At 40.9% G+C, this 6,384-nt stretch overlaps 1 long non-coding RNA gene across 1 annotated transcript; it reads left to right on the forward strand.

The window, feature by feature from the left end:
* Positions 1-6: 6 nt before the first annotated feature.
* Positions 7-2,220, forward strand: LOC107184138. Its single transcript, XR_001514959.1, has 2 exons — positions 7-656; positions 1,887-2,220. It is a non-coding gene; the product is annotated as an uncharacterized LOC107184138 (long non-coding RNA).
* The last annotated feature ends 4,164 nt before the right edge of the window (positions 2,221-6,384 follow it).

Genomic DNA, 6,384 nt, shown 5'->3' on the forward strand with positions numbered 1-6,384 from the left:
TAAGGTTTTTTTATTTACTGTGATCCACAGATAAAAGAGCATTTTACCTCAGAACACAACAGTCACATGCATATATAATTGAAGCAAAAGCATCACAAAATATTTGCCTTTACAAATATGCATAGTGATATTTCTACTCTTCCCTAGTTTAGTTCTTAAAAATATTGGTCCCAGTACACTAAATTGATTTTTACAGCTAACTAATGGATTGTACAGCCTTTCCTGAAAAACACTGATCTCAACCAGCACTAATTATAGTGACTCATTGCCTTTGCAGTTAAAATCAAGACTGTTATGACACAACAGTCTGATAGTCAGAAAATACCAAGTAGTTTCCTATGAAGAGTGGAAGCAGATAATGGTAGGAGATGAGGCTGCGACCCAACCATAGAAAACCTTGTTCAAACCTCTACTCAGGAGTCACCTTTTTGAAGCTTCCAACTTCCACTTCATCCTCCAAATGTGGTGAGGCCCCTCTGTGCAGTTATGGTCCTCAGGGCATACAGCTACCAAAGCTTCCATCATACTGCATCACCAATGCCTGTCTGCTTGACTGATATCCTTCACTCAACTGAGCTCCTGAAGCCAGAAACTGGGACTCAATCTTCTGGATGCCTATTCCTACCAAAGGACCTAATTCAAAATTGCTGCTCAATGTAAGTTTATTAAATGATAAAGAAAGCTACATGTTGTCCTTGACATACTGAGCTCTCAGGCTGAGCTTTTACAAAACAATAAACACAGTGCTGTGTGCAGGGACAGTGCTCAGCTACACTGCTGAGTAGTCCAAGGCTGAAGACTGAAATGATGTATCTTATGTGAAATAATCACTAATTCCCCAAGCAAAGCTAGGCACTTCTCCAATGGCCCAGTTTCACACTGTATGTCCTTTATTTTGGCAAAGGCACAATTACATTGTTTAGCACCCTTCACTAGATAGTGAACTCCTTGAGGTTAGGCGACATGTCTAATTCACTCTTGCGGCACCCAGTAGAGAACATAGGACAAAATAGACTTCTGAAAATACCTATTGACTGAATCAATGCATTGAACAAAGTTCTCAGCCTCGCGTGGTATTTAAAGCTCACTAACTCCTCCCTTCCCCGGTTTCCTCTTACTTCATCTGAAAAAGAACTTCCTGCGGTGCTGATTTCCCATTGTTCACTCCTGGATAACGTCTGTACCCCAAGGCTTTCCTCTCGGTGCCCTAAATACGTGGGCATTTTCTAATTCATAGCTCTGCCTCCGGGACATGAATTTGGTAGTTTCACTTGGGGTTCTCTAATAGAAATGGTCTGTGTGCCTACATTTTGAGGAAAGGAGTTTAAACTCTTCTGACATTTTGTGTTATGTCCACAATATGAAAATAGTATTTTCCAGTCTTACAACTCAAATAGTTTACATTGCACACGCACACACACACACACACACAAACTTCTGTTAAATTTGACATGCTCTAGGACAGCGGTTCTCAACCTGTGGGCTGCGACCCCTTTGACGGTCGAACGACCCTTTCACAGGGGTCGCCTAAGACCATCCTGCATATCAGATATTTACATTACAATTCATAACAGTAGCAACATTACAGTTATGAAGTAGCAACGAACATAATTTTATGGTTGGTCACAACATGAGGAACTGTATTTAAAGGGCCAGAAGGTTGAGAACCACTGCTCTAGGAGGTGAGCTTCGCTTACACTGTGGCTTCACAGATATCTTGACAGACCACCATGTAGTCCAGCATAGGAAGCACAGCATTAAAGCTTTACTGCTGTTCACTTCAAAGCAAAGAAAATACAAAAGCTGTTTCTAGGGATGTCACAGAAAACTTAATGTTATTATCCTGACATAATTTCTAACTGCTTTTTTTTTTTTAATTGTCACAGAAACTTTGCCACAATCATCTTTTTATGCAGAGGATAAAAGAAACATAAAATAGTTCACTTTTGTAAGTGCTGAGTTTAAGATGCTTGGGAGCATCTGGAGTTTGCAAAAGAGTTCTTCACTGGGAGAACAGATTTGGGAGTTGTCAGCAATTAAAGCTAAGGAAATGAATGGAGTGACTCAGAGTGTGTTATGTGGAGGGGAAGGAGGCTGACATCAGACAGGATACAGAATCTATGAAGGAGTCTGAGAAACTGCCTTTTTAAAATAGGAAAGAGAACCTGCAAAATTCATCACAGTACCTAGTGCAGTGTCTTCCTTGTGCATAGAAGGCACTCAAAAATAATCACATACATTCAGCAAGTATACTCCTCCATTCAAAGCACTATGCTAGTATAGAGAATACAGGGATGACTTTTCAAGGATCCAAAGGCCAATTTGAGGGACAGATAATAAATAAACGCAGCACAGTAGACAGGTAGTGTGAAAGTGGTGCACACAGGCTTACTGGAGGACCAAGAAGGGCCAATAAAGAAGAACTTTGGAGGAAACACTGAATCTTGAAGAAAGTAAGTATTGATCAATCATGGGGGAGAGAAGTCAGCTGTGAGGGCATTCCAGGCAGCAAGAGCTGCAGGTATAAGTGCACTGAGTTATGAAGCAGTATGTCCTGGTTGAGAAATTCCAAGAAAGTAATTTGGTGCAGCTGGGGTTTATTTAGTCCAATAAAGAACAACTTTGGAGGAAACCGCTGAATCTTGAAGAAAGTAAGTATTGATCAATCATGGGGGAGAGAAGTCAGCTGTGAGGGCATTCCAGGCAGCAAGAGCTGCAGGTATAAGTGCACTGAGTTATGAAGCAGTATGTCCTGGTTGAGAAATTCCAAGAAAGTAATTTGGTGCAGCTGGGGTTTATTTAGTATTTGACGAAGAAGTGGAGGAAATGAAGCAGGAAAGCCAAGCAAGATCAGGTTACAAAGGGCCACGTAAGACATGATAAAGTGCTTCAGGGGAAGCCACTGAAGGATTTTTAAATGGAGAGAAAAGGCATCAGATTTACATTCAGAAAGATCATTCTTGCATCAGACTGGAAGATGGAATAGACAGGGAGACTAAAAGCAAAGATACCAATTAGGAGCCTGGTTTAGGAATTCAAGGGGAGTTGACTGAAGACTAGACTAAGCCCACAGGCAGGGGAGTTAGAAGCTGACAGAGACAGATTAGATCAGACTTTGTGTGGGATTACATGAGGTAGAGGGAGAAGATGAGTTCCATTCACAGAGAATCTCTCTACTAACAGAATAGCAAAGGAAAAGCAGATCTGAGGTTGCCATGATGAACTTTGTTGAAAACATACTAATCCTCTTGAGCTATCATGTGGACAAAGGATATATGTAACAGTTGTGTGAGCTCAGAGGCTATATGTAAACTAGCAATATAGATGTGAAAGTCACACATACACATACATTGGAATGGAAGCAATTGGACTAGATGAGATTTCCAACAAAAAATACAGAGTAAGAGAAATTTTAAAAAGGCCTATCGTACAGCCAACATGCAAAGACCAGAGAGAGAAAGAAACCCTCTGAGGATGGTAAAAGGACTACAACTAGAACACTGGTGTCTCAAAGTTTAGGGGAAGAGGATGTCAAAACATCTATTTGTGTAGATTGTGAATTCTTGAGGGAAGACACTAGATAATTTTTGTATTGTCAGACCCTAATGTTGGCCAGCCTCTGAGGTAGTGCTTTAATGAGTATCTGTGGGCACTGGATTTGGGAATTAGGGTGTTCACCGTTGACCTCTGATAGAGCAGTCTCTTGAGAGGGGAAAAAAATAACCATAAAGACAATTCAAGAAGTTATGTGACAATGAAAAGAGAAGAGACAGGGCAGAGATATGTAGCACCTTGAGTGGAAGACACTTAAAATGTGAATTTTGAAGACTGATGTATTGGTTTTTGTTATGGTCTGAATGTTTGTGTCCTCCCCCGCCCCCAAATTCATATGTTGAAATCCTAATGCTTGGGAGGGGCAGGTGAGAGGGGGAGGGGGTTAATGGGGGGTGGGAGGCGACATCTATAATACTTTCAACAATAAAGATACATTTTTTAAAAAATCCTAATGCTTGGCATGAGGGTGTTAAGAGGTGGGGCCTTTGGGTGGAGTCCTCATGAACAATATTAGTGTCCTTATAAAAGAGACCCCTCAGAGATCCCTACTCCATCTACCACTTAAGGACACTAGAAGAAGACATAGCTATGAACCAGAAAGATGGCCCTCACCTGAACCCAACCATCCTGGCATCTTGGTCTTGGACATCCCAGCCTTCAGAGCAATGAAAAATAAAATGTTGTTTCTAAGCTATCTATGTTATTTTATTAGAGTAGTGTGAGCAGACTACGGCAATTTTATGAGTATTTCTGCCAGTCCTTAGTCATGCAGACAGACATTATAGGTTAAAGGAAAAGTTCAAAATCACACATCAAGGGCAAAGGTGGAGGGAGGAGAGCTTTCTTATTCCCCATTTTGGCATCCTTGGCTTCTCCATCTTTATGTGAAGCCCTTCTCTTTTGGGACTTGACATTGGTTGTACCACCTCTTTCTAATGGTGTTAGCCTTAACTGCTAAGGCCTGGACTACCTGCTGGCACAACCCAGAAGTAAGTTGGCAAGATTGCAGTTCTAACCTGTCTGCCTTTGGGGAGAAAACAGCCTAGAGCTAGTGACATAATGAACCATTAAATTCAATCGATCAGGCCTAAAAGAATATGCTAGCGCAACAGACAGAATACCATGACTTCAAAACACAACTGAGAAGTCAATGTGGAGCTAGCAAAGATACAAGCAAGTACTGAAAGATCAAAGGCCTCTCTGGAGGAATCTTAAATACTGAGAACCAGCTACCCCCTTTTTTATAACACACTGGGTGATTCATGCTGGTCTGACTGGGGGTGGATGTGGGAAGAAACAGCTTCTGGTTATTCATTTAATGAAGTCTTAGGCCCAGAGTCTTGTTCACCGTCCCAAGACCTGCTACCGTCACATTTGCTCACTTACCCTATCCAAGTGCATGCCCCCTTCATGACTCTGGCTCCATAGTTCTTTATTGTTCTCTCCTCCTGGAAATGATCATGCAGCCCACTCTCTTTAACAGGCCATTGACCCTTTCATGACCAGCTCTACTTTACCCCCTGAATTTTTACCTTCCAGAATCTCACTCTGTAAACCCCCCTTCTTGCCTCTGGCTCTCTCATACCCCTGTGTACATATCACACTTTCAACCTCTTGCAACTCCAGGCCTTTGAATTCCCTCTTGTCTCCCTGTGTGTACCAGGCCTTTCTTCCTTTCAACCCAGCCTGAACATTATGATCCAACATTTCATCCATTCTCATGGCAGCCCCTATTCAACCCCATGCCTTTCTCTCCCACCCACTTACTAATCATCTGATTTCTCACCTCCTGTGCCCTCATCAGTGAGAGCTCTGAGAAACAAAATATATCACAAAACATTGGAATTGGAATCAACAGAGCTGGGCACTGAGCATAACTCAGTAAGCCTGACTTGCTCAATCCTGTCATCTCTTTGACCCCTACAAACTTTTCCACTTAAAGTCTTTGGATTTTCATCTCTTACTACCAGCACTTAACCTCACTTCCTACTTCTCAAAAAAGGGAGGGAAAAGTGGCTGTGACATATTCTTCTTAATTTTATACCCTTCTGACCTTTATCTGCATCCAGAAATTAGGCAATTAGTTGGACATCTATTTACTGAAGACATGACACCAATGATCAAGCTACCTAAAGGTCAATTCAGCAAAATTTCCAAATTTATCAACTTTTAAAACATTTTCTTTTGAACATCAAAATCCAATTTGGTGAAACTATCAATTTACCCAAAATGTGTTTCTATCAATATTTATAGAAATTGTGTTGCATGAAGTTTCATAGCTTTGTGAAACTTTTTTTCATAGCTCTTCTTTTTTCAGTTTTCAATTAGTTTCAGTTTGACTTAATCAGTTCTACCAATGTCTTTTTAGGATATCTGTTGTGTACCAGATTTCAATGAAACTCTGTTAAATGTCACATTTGTGTGGAATATTCATTTCAGACAAGGATTCAGGTGCCTACAACAAACAGATAATACTCATTTGGACTTACCTGGCAGGGGAGATACCATGATCATGAAGGTGGTTTCCCCAGAGCGAGGCTTATCCATTGCACTCCGGGTATGCTGACCCTTGCAATTTCCCCAAATGTGGGAAACTCGACTGCCTAATTTGTGGTAGTGGGCGACTGTTTTCGCACTCTCCCCTGAAAGAAAAAAAATACTCATTTGGTCCAGCTGATAAATCTATGAATTAAAAACAGCACATTCTAACTCATTCTATGAGGCCAATCTTACTCTGATACTACTAGTAAAACCAAATAAATAAATATCACAGGCAAAGAAAATAGAGATCAATGTACTCTATGCAAAATTCCTCAGAAAAAGTAGATT

Source organism: Myotis davidii, unplaced genomic scaffold (assembly GCF_000327345.1).
Source record: "Myotis davidii unplaced genomic scaffold, ASM32734v1 scaffold484, whole genome shotgun sequence".
NCBI lineage: Eukaryota > Metazoa > Chordata > Mammalia > Chiroptera > Vespertilionidae > Myotis > Myotis davidii.